The 26,725-nt window shown below is 40.7% G+C and overlaps 1 long non-coding RNA gene across 2 annotated transcripts; it reads left to right on the plus strand.

Moving 5' to 3' along the window:
- Window positions 1-23,433: 23,433 nt before the first annotated feature.
- On the plus strand, window positions 23,434-26,225 carry LOC119544833. 2 transcript variants are annotated; one of them, XR_005218934.1, is made up of 2 exons: window positions 23,434-23,490; window positions 26,051-26,225. It is a non-coding gene; the product is annotated as an uncharacterized LOC119544833 (long non-coding RNA). The 2 variants fall into 2 exon arrangements; XR_005218933.1 differs by lacking the exon at window positions 23,434-23,490 and adding an exon at window positions 24,312-24,535.
- The last annotated feature ends 500 nt before the right edge of the window (window positions 26,226-26,725 follow it).

Consider the following 26,725-nt stretch of genomic DNA (forward strand, 5'->3'; position numbering starts at 1 on the left):
TGGAAAAGAAGTGAGATAAATGTAATACAGTACCTTTGAAGTTATTCAGGATAAAAGAACAGAATAGATTATCACAGGCCCCTAAAGTCTTTTATAAATGGCTCAGAAAGCATACCAAAAGTCAAGACAAAAGCTAAGCCAGTTAAAAAGAAAACAAAAACAAAAGCAAACAAACAAAAAACAACCAAGAAGGTCCTTGATAAATTTCAAATGCATAACACTCACCAGACAGCCAGTAGAGTGCGGGGCATTTTCCAGTTTCTGCCTTTGGTGGTAGGTACACAGCAAATTTCATTTTGCAGTTCAGCTCAACACCGTAATTTTAACGCCCATCCCAGCCCCCCCCAAAAAAGATAATAATTAATAACCCTCCTTAGTCAAGACAGAAACATAAAATACTTAAGTACCAAATAAAAAGTTATAGAAATAATGAATGTCCAAAATAAATAATTTAATGTCCAAAATAAGTGATTCCAGCAAGATTTAAGGACTATACTTTGACCCTGAAAGGAAGGACAGGGCAGCTGGAAGCCTACTGAGCTGTCAACCACCCTGCGCCTATTCTTCACATGGCACATGGTCATTTTGGGCAGGACAAGTCTAATCCTCAGTGTAGCACTAATAGTATGAAAGGAAAAACTCTGTTTGCAACGATGTCTGAAATAAATTTGCTGTTATTAAAAAAAATGCATTTAAAGATCTCGAATTACACGTTGGCTCATAGGCACTAAAATGCACCACATCTTCAGTTTGATCACTAATATTTTATCACAACCGTTAATACCACAAATAGATGACAATGTCTTCATTCTACCTTCACACTTAATTGGCACTTTGGCTGGACATGGAAGTCTTCCTGCAGAATTCTGAAGTCACTGCTGCAGCGCTTTCCCAGTTCTAATACTACTCTTCCGTTGACCTTCGCCTTTCAAAATTCTTAATCCTTCAGATCCACCCTTTTCCCACTCTCTGAAGGATTTTTATCCATTGTGCTGGATACTAAGTGGATGATGTTTTCAAATCTGGCAACTTAAACCTTCAGTTCTAGAAATTCTTCTTTAATTAGTTATTTCCACACCTCCAATTTTATTTTTCAAAACTCCTAACATTTAGATGTCAGAATTCTTGGACTGGTCCTCTAATTTTCTTATCCTTTCCAATTTCCCCTTATTCTACTTTCTGGAGTAGAAGTTCAACTTTATCAAATACCCTTCCATTGTGTCCTAGTTTGCTAATGCTGCAGAATGCAAAACACTAGAGATGGATAGGCTTTCATAAAATGGGGGTTTATTTCACTACACAGTTACAGTCTTAAGGCCACAAAGCATCCAAGGTAACACCTCAGCAATCGGGTACTTTCACCGGAGGATGGCCAATGGCGTCCGGAAAACCTCTGCTAGCTAGGAAGGCAGCTGGCATCTGCTCCAAAGCTCCGGCCTCAAAACGGCTTTCTCCCAGGATGTTCCTTTCTAGCAAGCTTGCTTCTCTTCAAAACATCACTCCCAGCTGCACTCTCTTTCCTCTTTGAGTCAGCTCATTTATATAGCTCCACCGATCAAGGGCCCACCCTGAGTGGGCGGGGCCACGCCTCCATGAGAACATCTCATCAGAATCATTGCCCACAGCTGGGTGGGGCACATTCCAAGCAAATCCAACCAGTACCAAAACTTCTGCCCCACACAAGACCACAAAGATAATGGCATTTGGGGGACACAATACACTCAAACCGGCACACACTGCGTTTTGTCATTTCTCCTATCGTATTTTAAATTTCTAGGCTTTTTTTTGTTCTAGAATATTTTTAAGAGCACAGGTCCAATATCTTCACTCATACCTTTGATTTTAATAACAGTGCTTTTTGAAGTTTGTCTCCCTGTACAGTACATTTGTCCAAGTCCCTTTTCCCCTCCTTTATTTTTTTGTCTGTCTTTTACATATCTAATAATCTTAGCTGTCTACTTCTTTTAAAAGTGAACAGTAAAAATCTAACTGAAAGCACTGTGGTGGGGTGGGGGCAGTGGAGTGCAGCTGGACTGTTTTGTTGGAAAGCTCTCAATAACTATATCTTGAAGTCTCTTCTTTTGGGTTGGTCAGATTCCCGAAAGAAGAGTCTTCTAACTCCCCAAATTCTAGAAGCTGAGTGGAAGAGGACTGGGTAGTCTCTATAGCCAGTGTACAAACTTTTACTTAGTCTTGCTATTTGGAGTATGACTATACCCCTCACCAACTGCACCTGGTATTCCCCAGGACAGAGATTCTCTGTTTACCTTTGCAAGAGAATAAACCTCAGTCTTTTGCCAGAGCTGGGGAGAGGCAGTGGCCTGCCTGCAGAGAGCTGCAGTGATCTGAGGGCTATCTGCTTCTTAAAACAGATCAACCAATCTTCCTTTTTCTTAGCTTCATTTTTACCCTTAATTCCAGGTGTACCTGGGGCCTCCAATTCCCAAGGCTTTATACAAATTGGGTTATTTCTCAGCTTTCTCTTGCTGCTGTTTAGAATTTAGATTTCTAGAGCCTGCTAAGTCAGGTGCTATTTGTCCACCTGCATTTCTGATTCTAAAGTATTGTTCTTAGCAGCTCCCCAACTTCTTTTTACCTCTGTGGGTATGAGTGCAGGGTAGGGCGAGGTGTTTGTCTGTGTTTAATCTTCCTTTCCTTAATGCCATGTTACTCAGACTTTGGGAGGCAACAGAGGTAAATGCATGCACGTAACCCACCATTTTTATAAAGAAGTCCAGGTGCCTTTTTTACATTAAAAAATTCCCAAGAAAGGAAAACATTTCCAGAATTTTTACTGGCAACATAGGTTTTTCCACAAAGTTCCAGAATAATGTAAATAAAGCCTGGAGGCACCCTCTTTCCTAGCTCCTCTTCAGCTCACACAGTTGAATCCCAAAAGCTATTTAACTCTGGTGAAATAGTCAAACAGGTAGGGAATCACAGAGAGAGAGCAACAGGTTTAAAGTGAAATGAGATAACACAAAATAGAGATAAGGATTTGGTTAAAAATTGGACAGAACAAACACAGAACATAACAAAATGAGAGATATCTAAAATTCTACTTTCTTAATAGTTACCTGTCATGTTCACTTTCTGTAATCCTCCAAAGCACTTGTTGCTGGAAATCTGTTTCAAAGCCATTTCTCTCCTGTTAATGAAAATTGATACCATTAATTTCTAGAGAACTATGTCCTGAAAACTCAAAACAAAACTGTTTTCAGATAAAACATCTGAACATACAACTTTTTCCACCTAGAAATGGTTTTCCAAATGCTATTGTTTTGGGGCACACAATATTAAGAAACTAACTTATACACACTTAAATTTGCTACTTACTTTAGAAAACTTTAGTACTCATGTTAGTACTGATTTATTAACAAGCTCTTCTGTTGTGGAGTGTCCCAGATTTTTTTGTTTTGTTTTGGAAAGAGACTGAATATAAATAATTGAAGTTACTAATTGACTATCTTAACTTAGAAGATTAAAAATTGTTAACAGTCTAACTGTCAGTGGCAATAAAGAAGTCAAAGTCAAGAAATTGGTATGACTGTTTACAGTTGATTTTAACACAGGAGGAAAATGATATGACAATAATATTATAATAATAATAAAAAAACAGTTAAAGTTTACTGGATACTTAAAGTGAGACAGGCACCTTTGTACACGCCAACCCATATCAAATTACTCATCCTCTGAGAGAGAATATTTCGAGACAACTTAATACTCAGCCTAGGATCAACAATTCTCCTTGTAAAACTCACTAACAAGTAAAAGATAAGCCTGTTTTAAGTGAATTAAAGTCACAGCTTGTCAGAAGGAAACCCTGAAGACTGGTACTTGTCTCTCCAAGAAGACTTTTTAATAATGAATACAGGAAAATACTGGAAAACTATCTTCATCTAGCCTAACTGTCTGTTAAGCAAGGGAGACCAGCATAATGGTGACATGTACATCTCAGGGAAGTATGTCCCTATCCCAAGTAGCGCTGCCTTAAAATATAAAGCACAGTGGGCAGTAAGCACTAAATAAAAAGCTATAGCTACCAGTAACAGGTACTACCACTAGAGTCATCTACACAGTAAAATGCAGGACTGCATGCTGACCAGCTGCAGTTTTAGCAATAATCTTAAAAACAATCTTACAATAATCTTAAAAAGCTAATTTTGGAAACACCTTTGGAAAATTCTAAATGAGATTAGTTTCAATCCTACTTCTAAGCAATCTTTCAACACTTTCAAATACTAAGCTTTACGATGGAAACCTGGGATTTGAACCCAGCAGGTCTGACATCAGAGCCCCTGTTAACTACTATCCTCTACAACCTCCTTACAGGGTGTCTAAATACTGTAGTTTTTTTTTTTTAAGATGCTAACATTGACTCATCCTATAGAATTAGGATATTAAAATTTAATTACGCACAAATTACCCTCTTCTCATAGGTTTACTTTTGCTCTATAAAAGATTATTAAACAATAAACTGTCCCACAAAATATTAATAATTATTCAGGATTAACTTCAGCTATTCTTATTTACAATCCTTTCTTAAATAAACAACGAACTTACGGAGAGGAACACAATATAACTTCAATATATATACATATATATTAGGCCAAGGAATAAAATTTATTTGCTTATTCTACAAGTTTATTTTCTCAAATAGGGGCTATGTCTGCATTCTGAAAACATGGTACACTGTACATATACCTGGTACATAGGAGGTACTTAATGATTATTTGTTGGATTAATGTATAATTTACTTTTTTAAACTTCTGACATACCAATCACGTGCATCATGTCCTTTGTTAATCATCCCATACCTTGCCAATCATTTTACTGAACAACAGCTAGTCTATTTCCCCTGCTCTCTGAATGTTCTTTAATTAAATCCAAAACCAAATACTTTTCATTTAGCCAGAGGAAACAAGGTTACAATATATTTTTTTAAATTGGTAGAATGCCTTTAAGAAAGGGGGGGGGTGGCTCTTAACAAGGCTTTTCTTTCTGTTTAACCACTCATTTTAGAAATCACCTTCAATTACAAATCAAAAAAAAAGAATTAGGCTTAATAATTATTATAATTATAATAATAATTAGGGCATAAGCTAAGAATTAGTTATTAATAATCTAATAAGGTTTCAGTTTTCAGTAAAAATTTCCTATGTGAAAAATAACAAGTGTTTTAAACCAAGTCAACAGATTTTTCATTCAATTTCAGAGTAACACACAAACTATAAAACTTAAATGTACCTGTCCAGTTGCTACTTGCTTTTTCATCTGCACCATAGGTAGAGAATCCTGAAAAACAGATGAAATGGTTTACAAGTGGGGTATCTTTTTCATAACAATGGTTATATAGACAAGCACAGTTATATAGACAATGTACATATTCTCAACAGAGGCATTTTCTCCTTCTGAGGTGGGTGAGTGTCTGCCCTGGATATGGCAGCCTGGAAAAACACAGCTGATGAAGCAGCACCACCAGTGCACCTTGCCCTTAGCCTAATTACCTTAAAACCTATTTTGCCACAAGGCCTGGCACTTTGCTGTGCTAAGATTACTATGAAGAAAGCTGTTTTCTTTCTTGCTTGTTTTTTAAAATAAATATTAAAAAGTTTCAAAGAGCAATTTGGAAGTATGCAATGTGGTCAACTGCTGAGAATGAAGACTAGGACAGCAGAGTAAGATTAAAAGTCAAGAACATTTCTTGCTAAGAGTTGGTCTTGTGTGAATACATATATATATATATATTTCACACATATGTGTATGGGAACTTACATAGCACAGGCTATGTGCCATTTGTCTGACAGAGATGTTTGATTTAAGCACTACAACACACACGCACACGCACGCGCACATACACACACAAAAAAAATCCCTCCGGAAAACCCAAAGCAAAAAACAAAAAAAAACATATAAGTCTGCAATACCAGTGAGAGTCACAAAATTTTCATAGAAATTTAGTGACCATTAATATATTTGGAGAAGAAAGCTTCCTTCAATGCATGACACATCTCAAGCCAGTCAGGTAAATCTCATTAAAGAAAGTCATCTTCACTCACAAAGCATCCAGTACTTGAAAGTCTAAGTTGTCAAATCTTACTTTTCTTCCCTTTACTTATTGAAGTTAAAGTCATCCAGCTCCAGAAATCTGTGTTCTTTGTATTTTCCCACCATTCTTTCTTCTCTTTAGTCTTAAAATTTTTCTATCCGTCTCTACCTGTGCTTTTGTTCCCATTCACAGACTACTTGGACCTTGACCCATTTCTTCACGATCCTCTTTTTTTTCATGTTCAGTGTCTCCCACTTCACTGGCTCTTAACCTACAGACGTCTCCCCAAAACAACTGGATTGCAGCTGAACATCTGACACTGCTGACCATCACTTCTTTGTTCAAAGCCTCTCCTCAGTGAAAACACATGACTCAGTTCTTCTCTTCCACTCTTTCTCCTCCCATCTCCCTTTCCTTTCCTCTCCACAGTCTGCTCTCCCATCACACATTCCTTAACTTTCAACCACATTCTCTGGCTGGAAGAATCTAAACCTGCGTCTTTAGACTCAATCTTTCTGATGCGTTATTTCCAGAATTACATTTCTTGCTGGACCCTTCTCAGCAGATCCCTATAAACACACACTCATCTTCAGGCCTAACATGGAACTGTCAGCCATTTTATTTAAACAGGATTAGCTAGCACACATTAATAGCAGAAGAGAAATGCCTGATCATCTCCTCCAAATGTAAAGAGCTAATTCCATTCAAGTATCAGCTAGTAGCTGAGAACCACCAAATCATTGGAATGGAAGACGAATATAATCAATTATATAATTAGCTTAAAGGCTGCCATCACGATTTCATAAAATTGAAACTACGAAGAATACTGACAAAAGGAGACAGGCTGAATAAAACACCAAATATCCTTGGTCACATTTTGCTAGTGTACTTAGTAGTGTGGTATCTTTTCATTCATAAAAATTCACATCCCTCGCCCACATAGGAATTTCTATTTTATTGAGAAAAACAAAACAAAACAAAACAAAACAAAACCATAGCACCCAAGAATTCTGCACTCGAATCTGGCGTTCAAAACCGTCCCAGCACCATTTTTCTGGCCTCAGTTCCTGTTATCTTAATTCAGTTAAACTTAATACCGTGCAATGAAGGATGGCTTGGATGTTTCTACTGGGTGGCTCTGTTCAATGCCAAGGCTACCGATTTAGAGCTGGCGCTGGAGAGACCCCCCAGTTTCAATGGCTAGCTTCACCATTTACTTCACCCTGACCTTGGCAATCTACTTAATCTCCGCGGCTCAGCTCCCATCTGTAAAAATGGGATCCTAATACGATCGACTTCAGATGGTGGTTCCCGGGACCCAGCGGGCTAACTCCCGGGGTGCTATATGCACACACGCGCGAGCCAGGGTTCCTTCACCGGGGGGGGGGGGGGGGCGCTCCTCCCGACGACCCCTCAGAAGTGACCTCGGGATTCCGAGAGCCCCGAGGGCCTCTGCGACACCGGCGGACGGACCCCCGGAGATAGGCTCCTGCGGGGCTCCTAACGCTCCAGAGCCCCGTTTCCTACATGACTGAGGTAAATAAACATCTACTCCACGCGGGCGGGTGTCGGGTCTAAAGGTCTCAAGTCTTGGTAAAACGGAAGGCGCCCCTCGGAGACAGCGCGTCCCCGGCTGCACCTTCTTGGAGGCTCCGGGGAGGGAAAGGGATTCCGGGCGAACGCCAGCCCCGGGTCAAGGCCGAGCCTGTGCGCGCCAGGCCCCTCTTCCAGCCTCCGCAAGGTCTGGCCCGGGCCGCACCCGCGCGACTGGCCGGCTACGTCCGCGCCGACCAGACCCCGCCGCGCCGCCGACGCAACCCGAGACTCAAGCGGACCGAGGACGACCGGTACCCAGCCTTACCTCCGGGGGCGGCGGGAAGGAAGAAGCGGTCGGAAGCGAAAGGCGAGACCGCAATATGGCCGCCGGGGCCGCGTCTGTGGGCCCCGCCCGCTGGGCCCGCCCACTCCCAGCCCCGTCTCCTTGGCCCAGCCTCCTCGGGCTCACCCTGGGCCCCGCCCCTAGGCCCGCCCACTCCCGCCCTGTCTCGGTGGTCCAGCCCCCCTCGGGCTCACCCTGGGCCCCGCCCCTAGGCCCGCCCACTCCCGCCCTTTCTCGGTGGTCCAGCCCCCTCGGGCTCACCCTGGGCCCCGCCCCTAGGCCCGCCCACTCCCGCCCTGTCTCGGTGGTCCAGCCCCCTCGGGCTCACCCTGGGCCCCGCCCCTAGGCCCGCCCACTCCCGCCCTGTCTCGGTGGTCCAGCCCCCTCGGGCTCACCCTGGGCCCCGCCCCTAGGCCCGCCCACTCCCGCCCTGTCTCGGTGGTCCAGCCCCCTCGGGCTCACCCTGGGCCCCGCCCCTAGGCCCGCCCACTCCCGCCCTGTCTCGGTGGTCCAGCCCCCTCGGGCTCACCCTGGGCCCCGCCCCCTAGGCCCGCCCACTCCCAGCCCAGTCTCGGTGGTCCAGCCCCCTCGGGCTCACCCTGGGCCTCACCCCCAGGGCCCGCCCACCACGGACCCGCCCACCCAAGGCTCCGCCCACAGACCCGCCCATCCTCGGCTCCGCCCCCACAGACCCGCCCATCCTCGGTCCCTCTCCCTTGGCCCCGCCCCCTCTAGGTATTTACTTCTAGCTATTCCAATACATTAAAACCTAAAAAGTGTTATCTATGTCGTGTGCAAGAATGTCCACCAGAGTGACCTCTCGACTCTATTTGAAATCTCTCAGACACTGAAGCTTTATTTTGTTTCATTTCACACCCCCCTTTTGATTAAGAAGATGTTCTCAATCCCAGATGCTGGGTCCAGATTCGTCCCCGGGAGTCATATCCTGCGTTGCCAGGGAGATTTACACCCCTGGGAGTCAGGTCCCAGGTAGGGGGGAGGGCAGCGAGATCACCTGCCCAGGTGGCTTTGCCCTCATTTTTGTTCCATTTTCTGTGACACAGAGTTGGGAGTGTCCTCGTAAGAGCAGACTTTCTTCTCTGCTCTCTAGTTAGTGATGTTAACAGCCACTACATTTTACATTCCCTTATGGGCGAGATCCTGTTAAAGACCTATTCATAAATTACCTCTAATTCTTACTTCATGAGATATTATCTGCACTAAACAGATGAAGCTCTCTGAGGTTCAGTAACTTTCTCCCACAGCCTGTAAATAGTAGAGGCAGTGTTTCGGTAACTCCTTAGCCCATACTTCTTCCTAATGCCCCTCTAAATCTTTTAGCATTAACTTTCAAATATAACCTCCCCATAATGGCCTTCCTGTCAACTCTGAATCGTTGCACTATTCTCGAGAGTAAAGTACCCAAGCCCAATTATGTAACTTTTTCTCGTTGTTGTGAAATTAAAGAATATGGAATAACTCAAGCAATTCTTGTGGTGATGCAGAGGGAAATATCTTAATATCTCGTTTTTATATATGTCTTATCATCAATTCCCTCATTTCCTCTTACCAGGGTTCTGGTTTGTAGATATTTAAATGCATGCTCTTCTCTGCTCACAGCAGTAAACTGAGCATCAGCCTTGAGACAGTGTGGACAAGAATTGCTCTACGCCTTCCACTTTCCTCTAAAGGGTATGTCTTCATAACATCAGAATACCTGATATTTGGACGACTACATCAGTGCAATGTCATAAATGTTTTCATATCAGTTACTGAATGATTTTCTCCTCTACTGAGGGTTGGAACATTTTTGCTCCCAAATTGTCTACTTTTCTTTGGATTGCATTCTAGTTATTTTAATCACAGTGCACTGTAATTTGTATTGAGGCCATCAAACTACAAGTCCCAGGCCAAATATTGGAAAAGAATCATTGAGTTTGGTTCATTTTCTTTTTCATTTATATTGAGATTGTTCAGATACCATACAATTATCCAAAGATCCAAAGTGTACAATCACTTGCCCCTGGGTACCCTCATACAGCTGTGCATCCATCACACTTAATTTTTGTTCAATTTTTAGAAACTTTTCATTACTCCAGACAAGAAATAAAGTGAAAGATGAAAAAAGAAAAAAAGAAAAGGAAACTCTAATCCTCCCCTATCCCTAACCAACCCCCCTCAATTGTTGACTCGTAGTATTGGTATAGTACATTTGTTACTGTTTATGAAAACATGTTGAAATACTACCAACTGTAGTATATAGTTTGTAATAGGTAAAAAGTTCTTCCCTATATGCCCCTCTATTATTAACTTCTAATTGTATTGTCATACATTTGTTCTGGTTCATGGAAGTGATTTCTAGTATTTGTACAGTTCATCATGGACATTGCCCACCATAGGATTCAGTTTTATACATTCCCATCTTTTGACCTCCAACTTTCCTTCTGGTAACATATATGACTCTGAGCTTCCCCTTTCCACCTCATTCACACACCATTCGGCACTGTTAGTTATTCTCACATCTTGCTACCAACACCCCTGTTCATTTCCAAACATTTGAGTTCATCCTAATTGAATATTCTGCTCATACTAAGCAACCACTCCCCATTCTTAAGCCTCGTCCTATATCTTGGTACCTTATATTTCATGTCTATGAGTTTATATACTATAATTAGCTCCTATCAGTGAGACCCTGCAATAATTGTCCTAATGTGTCTGGCTTACTTCACTTAGTATATTCCCCTCTAGGTTTTGTCATCAACCCATTTTTTTTTTTATGGTTTTGTTCACTCACCATACATTCCATCCCAAGTAAATAATCGATGGTTTTCTGCATGGTCATACATTTATGTGTTCACCACCTTCACCACTATCTATATAAGAGCATCTACATTTCTTCCACAAGGCAGGAGGGAGAGTCAAAGAAGGTAGAGAGGCAAAAGAAAGAGGAAACAAAAAAAATGACAGCTAGGAAGCAGCAAAAGGAAAAATAACCTTAAATCAAAGTAGAATAAAGAATCAGACAATACGACCAATGTCAAGTGTCTAACATGCCTCCCCTATCCCCCCCTCTTATCTGCATTCACCTTGGTATATCACCTTTGTTACATTAAAGGAAGCATAATACAATAATTCTATTAGTTACAGTCTCTAGTTTATGCTGATTGCATCCCTCCCCCAATGCCTCCCCATTTTTAACACCGTGCAAGGTTGACATTTGCTTGTTTTCCCTCGTAAAAGAACATATTTGTACATTTTATCACAATTGTTGAATATTCTAGATTTCACCAAGTTACACAGTCCCAGTCATTATCTTTCTTCCTTTCTTGTGGTGTCTCACATGCTCCCCACCTTCCTCTCTCAACCGTATTCATAGTTACCTTTGTTCAGTGTACTTACATTGTTGTGCTACCATCTCCCAAAATTGTGTTCCAAACCACACACTCCTGTCTTCTATCACCCTGTAGTGCTCCCTTCAGTATTTCCTGTAGGACAGCTGTCTTGTTCACAAAGTCTGTCATTGTCTGTTTGTCAGAAAATAATTTGAGCTCTCCCTCATATTTTTTTTTTAATCTTCATTTTATTGAGATATATTCACATACCACGCAGTCATACAAAACAAATCGTACTTTCGATTGTTTACAGTACCATTACATAGTGGTACATTCATCACCCAAATCAATCCCTGACACCTTCATTAGCACACACACAAAAATAACAAGAATAATAATTAGAGTGAAAAAGAGCAATTGAAGTAAAAAAGAACACTGGGTACCTTTGTCTGTTTGTTTCCTTCCCCTATTTTTCTACTCATCCATCCCTAAACTAGACAAAGTGGAGTGTGGTCCTTATGGCTTTCCCAATCCCCTTGTCACCCCTCATAAGCTACATTTTTATACAACTGTCTTCGAGATTCATGGGTTCTGGGTTGTAGTTTGATAGTTTCAGGTATCCACCACCAGCTACCCCAATTCTTTAGAACCTAAAAAGGGTTGTCTAAAGTGTGCATAAGAGTGCCCACCAGAGTGACCTCTAGGCTCCTTTTGGAATCTCTCTGCCACTGAAGCTTATTTCATTTCCTTTCACATCCCCCTTTTGGTCAAGAAGATGTTCTCCGTCCCACGATGCCAGGTCTACATTCCTTCCCGGGAGTCATATTCCACGTTGCCAGGGAGATTCACTCCCCTGGGTGTCTGATCCCACGTAGCGGGGAGGGCAGTGATTTCACCTTTCAAGTTGGCTTAGCTAGAGAGACAGGGCCACATCTGAGCAACAAAGAGGCATTCGGGAGGAGGCTCTTAGGCACAACCATAGGGAGGCCTAGCCTCTCCTTTGCAGCAACCGTCTTCCCAAGGGTAAAACCTGTGGTAGAGGGCTCAACCCATCAAACCACCAGTCCCCTATGTCTGTGGTCATGTTAGCAACCATGGAGGTGGGGTAGGCGAATACCCCTGCATTCTCCACAGGCTCCTCAAGGGGGCACTACATCTTTTTTTTTTTTTCCTTGTTTTTCTTTTTTTTTTTTTTTTTAACTTTCCCTTCTTTTTTAAATCAACTGTATGAAAAAAAAAGTTAAAAAGAAAACAAACATACAATAAGAGAACATTTCAAAGAGACCATAACAAGGGAGTAAGAAAAAGACAACTAACCTAAGATAACTGCTTAACTTCCAACATGTTCCTACTTTACCCCAAGAAAGTTACCTAATATAGCAACATTTCTGTGAACTTGCTCCTACTCTCCCTCATATTTGAAGGACAACTTTGCTGGATACAGGAATCTTGGTTGGTGGTTTTTCTCTTTTAGTATCTTAAATATATCACACCACTTCCTTCTTGCCTCCATGGTTTCTGCTGAGAGATCCGCACATAGTCTTATTAAGTTTCCTTTGTAGGTAATGGATCGCTTTTCTCTTGCTGCTTTCAGGATTCTCTCTTTGTCTTTGACGTTTGATAATCTGATTATTAAGTGTCTTGGTGTAGGCATATTCATATCTCTTCTGTTTGGAGTATGCTGCACTTCTTGGATCTGTAATTTTATGTCTTTCATAAGAGATGGGAAATTTTCATTAATTATTTCCTCTATTATTGCTTCTGCCCCCTTTCCCTTGTCTTCTCCTTCTGGGACACCAGTGATACGTACATTATTGTACTTTGTTTCATCCTTGAGTTCCCGGAGACGTTGCTCATATTTTTTCATTCTTTTCTCCATCTGCTCCTTTGCATATAGGCTTTCGGGTGTTCTGTTCTCCAGTTCCTGAGTGTTTTCTTCTGCCTCTTGAGATCTGCTGTTGTATGTTTCCATTGTGTCTTTCATCTCTTGTGTTGTGCCTTTCATTTCCATAGATGCTACTAGTTGTTTTTTTGAACTTTTGATTTCTGCCATATACATGCCCAGTGCTTCCTTTACAGCCTCTATCTCTTTTGCAATATCTTCTCTAAACTTTTTGAATTGATTTAGCATTAGTTGTTTAAATTCCTGTATCTCAGTTGAAGTGTACATTTGTTCCTTTGACTGGGCCATAACTTTGTTTTTCTTAGTGTAGATTGTAATTTTCTGTTGTCTAGGCATGGTTTCCTTGGTTATCCAAATCAGGTTTTCCCAGACCAGAACAGGCTCAGGTCCCAGAGGGAAGAAATATTCAGTATCTGGTTTCCCTGCAGGTGTCTTAGAAAATTGCTCCACCCTTTGATGCCTCGGGTCACTATGCTTTTCTGCCCAGCAGGTGATGCCTGTTAGCCTATAATTCTTGCCTGGTGTGAGGAGGTATGGCCATGTTCCCCCAGGCTCTGGGGTCCAGCCCTGAATGGAAAGGGCCCCACCCCTTTCCTCCCAGAGAAGACAGACCCCCCAGGTGGAGGTCATTAGCATTTCAATGGTCTCGCTCTCTGCTTGTGGTGTCTCTACCCTTCCCCTAGTCACAGCCCTGCAAACTGAAAATGACTGGGGCTTTCTCCACTGAGCCAAAAAAGAAACAGATAGTGACCTTCAGATCCAGTCCAAGGCGACCCTCTGGCTCTCCCAGGTCAGTCATCACCCAAAGCCTCTGTCTGTTTTTTGGGGATGCGTACCTGTAGTGAGCAGTTCACACTCGCTACTTAAAACCCCAGTTGGAGCTCAGCTGAGCTATATTCGCTTGCTGGGAGGGAGCTTCTCTCTGGCACCATGAGGCTTTGCAGCTCGGGCTATGGGGGAGGGGGTCTCATGTCTTGGTTCCGCAGGTTTTACTTACAGATTTTATGCTGTGTTCTCGGGCATTCCTTCCAATTCAGGTTGGTGTATGATGAGTGGATGGCCTCGTTTTTCCCCCTGCAGTTATTCTGGATTATTTACTAGTTGTTTCTGGTTTTTTTGTAGTTGTTCCAGGGGGACTACTTAGCTTCCACTCCTCTCTATGCCGCCATCTTGCCCGAGCCTGGTTCATATTTTAATCATTGTAGTTTCAGTAATTTATATTTAAACTTCTGTATTTTTTTAGTCATGACTATTTTGCAGATTGCCCCATAAAAGAAAAGTGGCTGGCTTACTTCTTGGTAATGTTCTTATAAATGACAACTATTGTGAGGGTTCTGTTTTGTAGACTTGGTAACAGATAGGGAATTGGAAATAGTTGTATTAGAAAGGAAAAAATATAAAGTAAGAAATGAGACTAGTGTTTTGAAAGAGACAGCCACCTTTACCAATAAATCAATAGGTAATCTCCCTTTCAGATAGATTTTTGTTTTAAGTTTTTCTTTCAAAATAGTTTTAAACTTACAGGACAGTTGTAAATATAATACAAAGCCAACACAGAGAGCTTCAGTATATCCCTACATGGATTTACCATCTTTTAACATTTACCACATTTGTTCTATCCATCTATCTATCTATCTATCTATCTATCTATCTATCTATCTATCTTCCTACCTACCTACCTAACATCTATCTGTCCATCAGTCCATCCATCCACCCATCTGCTTTAGTTTCCTAGGGTGCTTAAGCAAAGGCCATGAAATGGGTTGGCTTAAAATATGGCAATTTAGTCACTCACTGTTTTGAAGCTAGGAAAATATCCAAATCAAGGGATCATTAAGGTGATTTTTTTCTCCCCAAAGACTGTGATGTGCTGAGATGTCAATCCTTGGTTCCTCTGACACTTGGCAAGGCACATGGTGGAGTCTCCTGGTCTCTTCCTTCTCATCCAGGTTCCACATCAGCTTATTGCTTCCTGTGGCTTCTCTCTCTCTTGTTTGAATTCATTCTGGTTATAACAGACTCCAGTAATAGTATTAAGAAGCATCCTGAATGAGGTAGGCCATACCTTAATTGAACTTCCCTCATAAAAGGTCCTACTTATACTGGGTTTCCACACAAAAGAATGGATTACATTTTTTTCCTTTAAATGATAATTTATTTTTTTTAAACAAAGTTGGTTACAAGCTTTTTAGAAAATACATCAATGTACAAAAGTTGAAATAAAAACCACCCAGAAATAACCAGGTTTAAATGTTGGTGTCTATCATCCCAATCTTTTTTCTATCAGACATACACTTATACATTTTTATTACCCAAATAATTTGAGACAGTATGTACATTGTCTGACCAGCTTTTTTTCACTTAACTCTACATTACAAACATTTTATCCCGTAAATACCAGTACATTCTTTGTGTATAACATTAAGTTTAAAGGATGAAATATTCTATCAAACCATAAATGGCCTAACCAATCCCGTATAAATTTAGTTAGGCTGTTTTTAGTTTTTCAGTGTAACAGTGCTAGAATACCTTTTATTATTTTAGTGTTACTTTCTATAAGCAGAAGTACTAGGTCAAAAGATATATGTACTTTTAAAGGCTATCCATATTTAATATCAAACTTGACTGCAGAAAGGTTACATGAATTTACACTCCCACCAGCAATGTCTAAGTGGGTTAATTTATTTCTCCAATCTCAAGGTCATCCCAATTATAGTAAATAATTATCTACTTGTTCACCAACTATGATTACAAGCTTTAATAATCCAAAGACTCTCATGCTTCCCTTTTTACTACTTCTATTAGAAGCCATATAAGAAGTACACAATGGAATCTTAAAAACAGTGCTCTGACAATTTGCTAATATATATCAATGACATGGATGCCATCAAATGTCTTCACTGCCTGGCAGCAGGTACCAGACCCCAGCCCCAGACACTCAGGCAGAGACCAGACTCCAGGCCCTGAGAAGACCGGTGTGGACACGGCCCTTGGTGCCAGGTGAGGCTCTGCTGTGAACTCAGCCGGGGGGAAATGGCAGGTGGTCAGTTCCTAGACCAAGAAAAGGTGGGTAGGAGGATGACAAGGCCACTGAGCTGCTGGATTAGGAATTCTTAATCCTCCCCGACTCAACCCAGGATTGGTTCCAAAGCTCAGCTCGAGATGTGATTAACAAAGAAACACGTGGCACCAGGCATGAGCCGGGTGGGCCACTGTGTCATTTTGTCTGCCCCGGCGAGAAGGAAGGCACTGCACACACCACAGGGCTTCACAGAGCCTTATGTGATCACAGCCGGCAGAAGTTTTCTCTAAAATCCAGAAAGCTATTTAGCAGAGATCTAAACACTTTGAGAATGTTACTCTTGAAATAAACTCATTTTTCAAATTGTATGTTTTTTAAATGGAATGAATTGCTACTCTTTCACCTAACACAATCTTCCTTTGGTATATAGTTTAATAAAATGACACTGTACATTTCCTAAGTTTGAGTTTTCTTCTTGTTCCCCCAATGTAGGAGACAAGAATCCTCCTCTTTTCACAGACATCTGAGATGCAGAGAGGTAGAAGAGCCGCCAGCACTCAACAGCAAGTTGGTGACCAGTATAGAAATAGATCCCAGCTTCTTGACTCCCAGGTAAGGCTATTTTTTGTTTGTTTGTTTTTATTTTTTTCTTTTGGAATACTTAAGAAAATTTTATTTCATTAAAGAAAACTAAAAAATTTTTCAAATGCAAAGAAGAACATGGGCAATATGACAAGTTTAAAACTAACCAAACAAAATAAATAGTTCCAAAATCTCAATCCCAAAAATGAATCACTGAGTTAGAAAGACACTAAATAATAGTGAGTGTAGTCTGGGGTGTTGTTTTTTTACGTGTATTCTTTCAAGTATTTTTAAAGCTGATCGAAAGTGAATGCTGTAAATATTAAGTTACATCTACATTTTTAAATCCTATCTTATATGTATAAATACAGACTTAAATGTTATAAATATTTCTACACAGTCATTTCAAATTTCTGTAACTGTGAAAGTAATTGTGGGACAATTAGTTGGTTTCAAATGCAATGCTTATGATCTAATTCTATGGGGTTCAATACAATGTTAATAGTGTATTCTGTAAATAATATGACAACCATATATATATATATTCTGGAAATATACCTTCTTTGAAGCGTACTTCTATAACATAGGAAAATAGAGAATTGGTTACTCAACAGGCATAAACTATGAAGGCATTAAGCCCAATCACCTTGAAAGTGCAAAACATGTCCACAGTCCTCCAGTGCTTGGCTCCCGAGGGGCTGGGTGACGGAGAGGGGAGTCAAACCTGAGCATCACCGCGGGTCTCTGGGCCCTCCCTGCCCTCCCCTCCTCCCCTCTGGGAACCTGATGATGCAGGGGTTGCCCCAAACCTCTCCAGCCTCTTCTCTGGGCTGCATGTGGAACATTGTGGGGCAAAAGGACCACTTTCAGAAGGTTGGATTTGACACTTGCTTTCTGGTAATTTTTGCCAGTTCTCCTCATTTTCATGTCTCCGCTCACTGAACTTCCTCTCTGTAGCCACAGCCACCAGGCAACTCTCTTGACATTTTCTCTCATGGTAGTTCATGCACCTCTGATAGTAAGAAGCTGTTTTCTTCATTTCCTTCTCCAGGTCTTCTGCCATCTTTCTGTAAGTATCAACTTGGTTTTGTAGAAAATGTGTGTTTTCATTCACCTTTGTAGTTTTTTCCTGCGTGCCCCACTGGTAAACTCCCCGCTGAACTGATTCACGATGAAGTTGCAGGAGGTGGTGTTGATGTACCTCAGGAAGGATTTGCAGTTGCTGGTGACACTTTTGAATCTTCTTTTCTAAATGTTCGATTTCTTGCTCTAGAGATGCTTTTTCACTTTCCAGGGATTTGTTTCGACCTTTTAGTTCTCCGTTGATATGATTTTCTTCATAGAAGTTTTGAGACATCCTATGCTTTTCCATTTCCAGTCTGTTTAAAATAAAACTTGAATTTACAGAATCAGTGAGTTTTGTCAAATCCTTCATTGTCTGATAATTCAGGCCTCCATTCCCAGAACTACTCTTTTCATCTAATTCCATGGTGACAGGATCTGTGTAATCTTCTTGAGAGACAGCAGGTACATTTCTGCTCCGGAGAACAGTTTCAGTCAGAGATGTTATCTGGTTTTCTTTATCACTGAAAATCTCTTCCATCTGCATCCTACAATTTTCAAGGGCTTTTTCTTCTTCCTTCAGTTCCTGCATGCTTTCATTCCATCCAGCGTCTTCCAAGGCCAGCAGCTTTCTGGTTTCCTGACACTGAGCATTTTCATTCAAACCCTGAAACATTTCTTTCTGGCATTCTCCATTCTGCTGAGATGCATTTAAGTTGTTTTTGGCCCCAGTCTCTTTGGATACAAAGGATTTGAATGCCTCACTGAGTGGCTGTGTCTGTCCTTGATGATGATCCATAATCACTGTGTTGAATGGAAATTTTGGGGGCTCACATTTCTGTCCTTTATCCAGAATTTCTACAAGATCTCCTGTTGAGATGAGGCACCTATTTACATCCTTAAGTGCTTCCAAGCACAGAATTTGTAACATTGGAGGACTCACCTCCACTCCAGTTGACCTGAACTCTTTACACAGTTTAGTTATTTGTCCAATCTTCTCGGTGATGCTACGATATTGTTCACATTGAGCAGAAATTTGCTTGTCTAGCTCTTTTTCCTTCAAACAATGCTGCTGGCCTTTTCTTATGAGATCAATCAAAGTAATACATGTAATACAAAGTAATACATGTTAATCTCATTAGCAATCATCACCCCTATCTATTACCATACCTTTGAACTCACCATCACTAAAATAACTGAATATTTTAGATTATCATTCCCCCTCAGTAGCTACTATCATTAGGTCCCCAATTTTCTTATATTATTATACATTGATTTTACATTGTTCGGATAGTTCATAGAAGTGGGAACATACAATATCTCTCCTTTTGTGTCTGAGCTATTTCACTCTGAATTATTTCTTCAAAGTTCATTCACGTGGCCATACGTTTCAGGACCTTGTTGCTTCTTACTGCTGCATTGTATTGTGTCATATGTATATACCACATCGTGTTGATCCACTTGTCTTGAAGGATACCTGGATTGTCTCCGTCTCTTGGCAATTGTGAGCAGTGCTGCTGTGCGAGGCTAAGTAGGCTTAGAGTCTCCTTGGCAGTGACAAGCTTCATAAGGGCAAGCCTCAGGATCGAGGGCTCGGCCTACCAAATTGTCAGTCCTCAATGTTTGTGAGAATATCAGTAATACCTCAGGTGGGGAAATCTAACATCTCTGCATTTAACCCCAATTCCTCAGGGGGGCCCAACAAAAATGTTTTTGTTCTCTGTCTAAATTACTTTGGGATATATTGGGATTACACACTAACCTGTACAAACCTATTAGATCTCACTTCCTGTTCAAACTTCCATGTAATTATGGTATTTGAATAAACTGACTGTACAAGTTAAACTATTTAGTGTGCTACAGAAAGTATAGATCCTGCACTAAATAAACATCTCTTCCCTTGGTCTCACACAGAAGTTGAAATTTTAAAACACGTTCAATATCGTCCTTTACCTTTTGGCCTGATTTGCCTTAGTTCTAACCAGATCCACGTCGTTCATATCTCTAATTGAAGTCTGAACTCCTTTTCAGCTTTTTGAACGTTTGCTGTATAGGGTAGCACTGACATTCATAGCTGCTGAGCTCTGCTCTGAGTTTCAGATGTCACACAGATACCCAAACTTCCAGAGATTGACTAGGTTATACACAAAATGCTCAGCATCTCATAATTTGGAGATAACCATTACAATTCAGGAATAGATGTGACTGCTTCAAGAGTTTACAATCTAGGGATGATTACACTAAGCCTTCCCCTGATAAGTTGTGCTCTAAGATTCAGTTCTCCATTTACACATTGTAGTTAGTCCATATTGCTGAGGTATTATAATGTTTGTTTTTCATTTCTGGCATTCTTCACTTGAAATGCTGTCCTCAAGATCCAGTCACCTAGTTGTGTGTCTCACAGCTTCATTCCTTCTTGCAGCTGCTCCATATTCTATTGTATGCATACACCACTGTTCACCATTCTGTTCATCAGTTTCTGTACCCTTGGGCCTCCTCCAACCATTGAAAATTGTGGATACTGCCACCATAAACACCCATGCACAAATGTCCTTTCATGTCACTGCTCTCAGATCTTCCAAGTATAAACCACATAATGAGGTTGCAGGACATTATGGCACCCACATACTTACCTTGTTGTGGAACCACCACACTGTCTTCCACATAGTCTACACCATTCTGCTTCCCCACCAACAGTAAATAGGTACATCCCTCTCTCCATGTTTTCTCCAGCACTTCTACCGCTCATTTATATTTTCCCCTGCAATTTTATAGAGATATATTCACATACCATACAATCATCCACGGTGTACAATTGTTCACAGTATCATTATATAGTTTTGCATTCATCACCACAATCTATATTTGAACATATTCTTTACTCCAAAATTTTTTAAAAAGAATAAAAATGATAAAAAATTATAATACAATAAAATACAATAATAAGGTCAGACAACACCACCACTGCGAAGAATCCCATACTCCTCCCTTATATTCCCCACTCACAGACATTTAGCTTTGTAAACTACCTTTGTTACATTTAGTGGAATCATATTACAGTGATACTGTTAACCATAGAATCCAGTTTCAATTCATTGCATTTTTTTCTCAATACCATCCCTTTTTGATCACCTTGCAAGGCTGACATTCATTGGTTCTTATATTTGTACACTTAGTCACCATTATTGACCACCCTAGGTTTCCCTAAGATATATAGTCCCATTCTTTTATTGTATGTCTCTCCTTCTGGTGTCATAAATTCTCCTAGCCCTCCTCCTTCAGCTTTACTCACAGACATCTTTGTTCAGTGTACTTACAATATTCTGCTACCATCACACAGTACTATGCTATCTATTTCTGGATCTATACAATCAATCTTGTTGAAAATTCTATACTCCTTCAGCATCAAATGCCTAGTCTGATCAAGGTGCCCATCCTCAGCTTTTGACTCTCAAAGTTTGCTCATCAATGTTAGTTCATACCAGTGAGACCATACAGTATTTGTCCTTTTGTTTCTGGCTTACTTCACTCAACACAGTGTCGTCAAGGTTCATCCGTGTTATTATATGTTCCATGACTTTGTTCTGTCTAACAGCTGTGTAATATTCCATCATGTGTATATACCACAGATTATTTATCCACTCATCTGTTGATGGACATTTGGGCTGTTTCCATCTCTTGGCTATTGTGAGTAATGCCGCTATGAACAACGGTTTACAAATGTCTGCGTGTGTCTCGGCTTTCAGTTCTCTGAGTATGCAGCTAGTATGGACTTGCTGGATCATGTGGCAGTTCTATACTTAGCTTCATGAGGAACAACCCCACTGTCTTCCAGAGTGGCTGCACCATTCTGCATCCCCACCAACAGTGGACAAGTGTGCCTCTTTCTCCACATCCTCTCTGGCACTTGTCATTTTCTGTTTTCTTGATAGTGGCCACTCTAGTAGGTGTGAGATGATATCTCATTGTGGTTCTGATTTGCATTTCCCTGATAGCCAGTGAAGTTGAGCATCTTTTCAAATGTTTTTGTGTTATTTGTATTTTCTCTTCAGAAAAGTGCCTATCTATGTTTTTTGCCCATTTTTAAATTGCATTTTTTGTCTTTCTGTTGTTGAGTTGTAGGATCTCTTTATATATTCTGGATATTAAACTCTTATCTGATATGTAGTTTCCAAATATTGTCTCCATTGTGTAGGCTGCCCACTTTTCTGACACATCCCTTTCACGTACAAAAGTGTTTAATTTTGAGATGATCCCATTTGTCTCTCTCTTCTTTTATTGCTTGTTCCTTGAGTACAAGGTCTAGGAAACCACCTCTTATCACAAGATCTTTGAGATATTTCCCCACATTTTCTCCTAAAATCTTATTGTCTTAGCACTTATGTTTAAGCCCTTGATCCATTTTGAGTCAGTTTTTGTATAAGGTGTGACATAGGAGTCCTTTTCTTTCTTTTGGATATGGCTATTCAGTTCCTCAGACACCGTTTATTGAAGACACTGCTCTGTCCAGCCTGCATTGGCTTGACTGCCTTATCAGAGGTCAGTTGTCTGTAGATGAGGGTCTATTTTTGAACTCACAGTTCAATTCCATTGGTTGGCATATCTATCTTTATGCCAGTGCAATGCTGTTTTCACCACTGTGGCTTTGTAGTATGCCTCCAAGTCAGCTAGTGTGAGACCTCCCACTTCATTCTTCTTTGTCAACATACTTTTGGCTCTTTGGAGCATCCTGCCCTTGCAGGTAAATTTGGTTCATGGTTTTTCTGTTTCTGCATTTTAACTGGTGTTGCATTGAATCTATAAATTAGTTTAGGTAGAACTGACATATTAACTATATTTAGTCTTCCAATCTGTGAGCAAGGCATGTTCTTCCTCTTTTTTAGGTCCTGTTTGATTTCTTCTGGCAGTTTCTTGTAGTTTTCTCTGTATAGGTCTTTTGTGGCCTTGGTTCAGTTTTTTCCTAAATACTTGGTTCTTTAGGTTGCTATTGTAAATGGAATTTGTTTCTTGATTTCCTCCTCTGGTTGCTCATTACTTGTGTGTAGGAACACTACTGATTTTCATGTGTTGATCTTGTCACCTGCCACTTTGCTATATTCATTGGTTAGCTCTAGTGGCTCTGATCTAGATTTTTCTGGATTTTCTACATGTAAGATCAATCACATCATCTGCAAACACTGAAAGTTTTATTTCTTCCTCTCCAATTTGGATGCCTTTTATTTCTTTTTATTGCCTAATTGCTCTAGTGAGACCTTATAGCACAATGTTGTACAAAAGTGATGACAGTGGTCATCCCTGTCTTGATCCTGATCTTAGAGGGAAAGCTTTCAGTCTTTCCTCCTTGAATATGATCTTAGCTGTGTGCTTTTCATATATTGCCTTTATCATATTGAGAAAGTTCCTTTTTATTCCTATCTTTTGAAATATTTACAGAGACAGTTTGAAGACAGCCGTTGAAAGCAGACTCTTGCTCCAGAGAAGCTAAGGGAGGACAAATCCCCCAAGTGCAACTAAGAGTGACATTTTTGAGGAACTGCAGCCTCGAGAGGAACATCCTGGGAGAAAGCCATTTTGAAACCAGAACTTTGGAGTAGACACCAGCCACATGCCTTCTGAGCTAACAGAGGTTTACCAGATGCCACTGGCCATCCTCCAGTGAAGGTACCCGATTGCTGATGTGTTACCTTGGACACTTTATGGTCTTAAGACTGTAACTGTGTAACTAAATAAACCCCCCTTTATAAAAGCCAATCCATTTCTGGTGTTTTGCATTCTGGCAGCATTAGCAAACCAGAACAAGCCCCCATATATTCGTGAATTTTCTGACCGTTTGCCTGTTTTATTTTTAATTCAGTTTTATTGAGATATATTCACATATCATACAGTTATCCATGGTGTAGAATCAACTGTTCACAGTACGATTATACAGTTGTGCATTCATCACCTCAATCTATTTTTGAAGATTTTCCTTATACCAAAAAGAATCAGAATAAGAATAAAAAATAAAATAAAAAAGAACACCCAAATCATTCCCCCCATCCCACCCTATTTTTCATTTAGTTTTTGTCCCCATTTTTTCTACTCCTCCATCCATACACAGGATAAAGGGGGTGCAATGCAGGAGGTTTTCACAATCACACTGTCACCCCTTGTAATATACATTGTTATACAATCACCTTCAAGAGTCAAGGCTACTGGGTTGGAGTTTGGTAGTTTCAGGTATTTACTTTTAGCTATTCCAATACATTAAAACCTAGAAAGTGTTATCTATATAGTGCATAAGAATGTCCACCAGAGTGACCTCTCGACTCCATTTGAAATCTCTCAGCCACTGAAGCTTTATTTTGTTTCATTTCACAGCCCCCTTTTGGTCAAGAAGATGTTCTCAATCCCATGATGCTGGGTCCAGATTCATCCCCAGGAGTCATATCCTGCATTGCCAGGGAGATTTATATCCCTAGGAGTTAGTTCCCACATAGAGGGGAGGGCAGTGAGATCACCTGCCAAGGTGGCTTAGTTAGAGAGAGAGAGAAGGCCACATCTGAGCAACACAGAGGCACTCAGGAGGAGACCCTTCATTACAATTACAAGCATGTTTATCTCTCCTTTGCAGTAACAAGCTTCATAGAGCAAGCCCCAAGACAGAGGGCTCAGCATGTCAAGCCATCAGTCCCTAGTGTTTGTGAGAACATCAGCAACCATCCAGGTGAGGAAGTCCATCTCCTCCGCATCCTCCCCCAGTTCCTCAGGAGGGCCCTGAATGTACATTTTTATTCTCCACCCAAATTACTTTGGGATGTGTTGCTATTTCACTGTAAACTATACAGACCTACCAGATCTTACTTCCTATTCAAAGTTCCATGTAATTGTGGTGTTTGAACAAACTGACTGTAGAAGTTATATTGTTTAGAAAATATATATAGATCCTACACCAAATAAACATTTCTTCCCTTGGTCTCACTTGAAGTTGAGGTTTTAACACACAGTCGGTTTCAACGTTTACTCTTTGGCCCGATTTGCCCTGCTCTTAACCAGATCTGCTTCCTTCATATCTCTAATTGAAGTCTGGACGCTTTTTCAGCTTTTTTTTTTTTTTTTTTTTTTTAACAGTTGCTGTATGTGTTAATACTGACAATCATATCTGCCAAGCTCTAGCTCTGAGTTTCAGTTGTCACACAGATACCCAGTGTTCCAGAGACCAATCAGGTTATACACCAAGGGATCAACATCTCCGAGTTTGGGGATGGCCATTACAATTCAGGAATAGATTTTACTGCTGCAAGAGCTTACAATCGAGGGACCATTATAACAATCATTTCCCTGTTAGGTGTTCCCTAAGATATCTATGAGTAAGGCTGAAAGAGGTGGGATAGGGGAATGTATGACACCAGAGGTAAAGATAGATGATGAAGACTGGGATTGTGTAACTTGGCAAACACTGGAGTGGCCAATGACTGTTACTAAATGTACAAATATAAAAATGTTCTCACATGGAGAACAAATGAATGTCAACCATGCAAAGTGTTGAAAAAGGGATGGTATTGGGAAAAAACATAATCAAAGGAAACTGGAATCTATGGTCAACAGTAACATTATATGCTTCCATTAAATGTAACAAAGGCAATATACCAAAGTTAAATGTGTATGAGAGGGGGAAACAAGGGAGGGATATGGGATCCTTGGTAGTGGTGGTGTTTTCTGCCTTACTAATGTACTGTATGACACTTTATTTTTTTTATTATTATCTTTTTTATTATTCACACAAAAAAAACACTTTTTCATAGTAATCAATACATTCAAGTGCTGACTGTGGTGATAAATGCACAAGTATATGATGATACTGTGAACAACCGATTGTACATGAAGTGGGGTCCCTTTCCCTGAATCCCAAAACACCTGCAAAGCAACAGTGTTGTGTAAACAGCATTAGGCCGTGAGGAGGGGGGAGTGAGACTGGGCCTGTACCAGTTAAAGAGAGCAAAACTTTACCGTTTAGGGGAGGCAAAGCTGCGGTTGCATGCATCAGCCAAGCGTAACCCTTTTAACAATAACTGCTCCAGGTCCAAGTGAAACTTTTTGTAGCCCTTTAATAATCAGTAGCTGCTCCAGCTCCAAGTGAAACTCTTTGTGAAATTGTTTTTGTGAAATTGTTTTTTATGATCAATAACTGCTCCAGCTCCAAGTGAAACTCTTTGTGAAATTGTGTTTTTGTGATCAACAGCTAACTGCCAGCTCTGCTTCTGTTAGAATAGCTTGCCTGCTTGCGTTCCTAGGACACGGTTTCTGTGTACATAAGGCCCCAGCGCACACAGGTCACGGCTGCTGCTCACTGAAGTCCCTGCTCGGAGTGACGGGCGGCAGTCGCCGGCCGGCTGATAAAGGCTCTTTAAATTCTGTTTGGCTGTCTTGTGCTTTAACTCGCGGGCACCGTAACATACACTGTGGATAACTGCATATTGTGTGAATATATCTCTATAAAATTGTAGGGAAAAATATAAAGGGGGTAAAAGTGCTGGAGAAAACATGGAGAGAGGGATGTACCTACTTACTGTTGATGAGGAGGCAGAATGGTGTAGACTTTCTGGAGGTCACTGGTGGTTCCACAAGAAGCAAGTTTGTGGGGCCATAAGGTCCTGCAACCTCATCACGGGGTATGTACTTTTGCCTGTTCTTGATTTCCAACTTCATTCCATTACGAACTGAGAAAGTGTTTTGTATAATTCCAATATTTTTAAATTTGTTGAGACTTGCTTTGTGATCTAACATGTGGTCTCTTCTAGAGAACGACCCATGATCACTTGAGAAAAATGTGGATTCTGCTCTTCTGTGTAGTGTTTTATAAATGTCTGTCAAGTTGAGTTCATTCATCATACAGTTCAACATCTCTGTTTCCTTA

This window comes from Choloepus didactylus, chromosome 9 (assembly GCF_015220235.1).
Source record: "Choloepus didactylus isolate mChoDid1 chromosome 9, mChoDid1.pri, whole genome shotgun sequence".
NCBI lineage: Eukaryota > Metazoa > Chordata > Mammalia > Pilosa > Megalonychidae > Choloepus > Choloepus didactylus.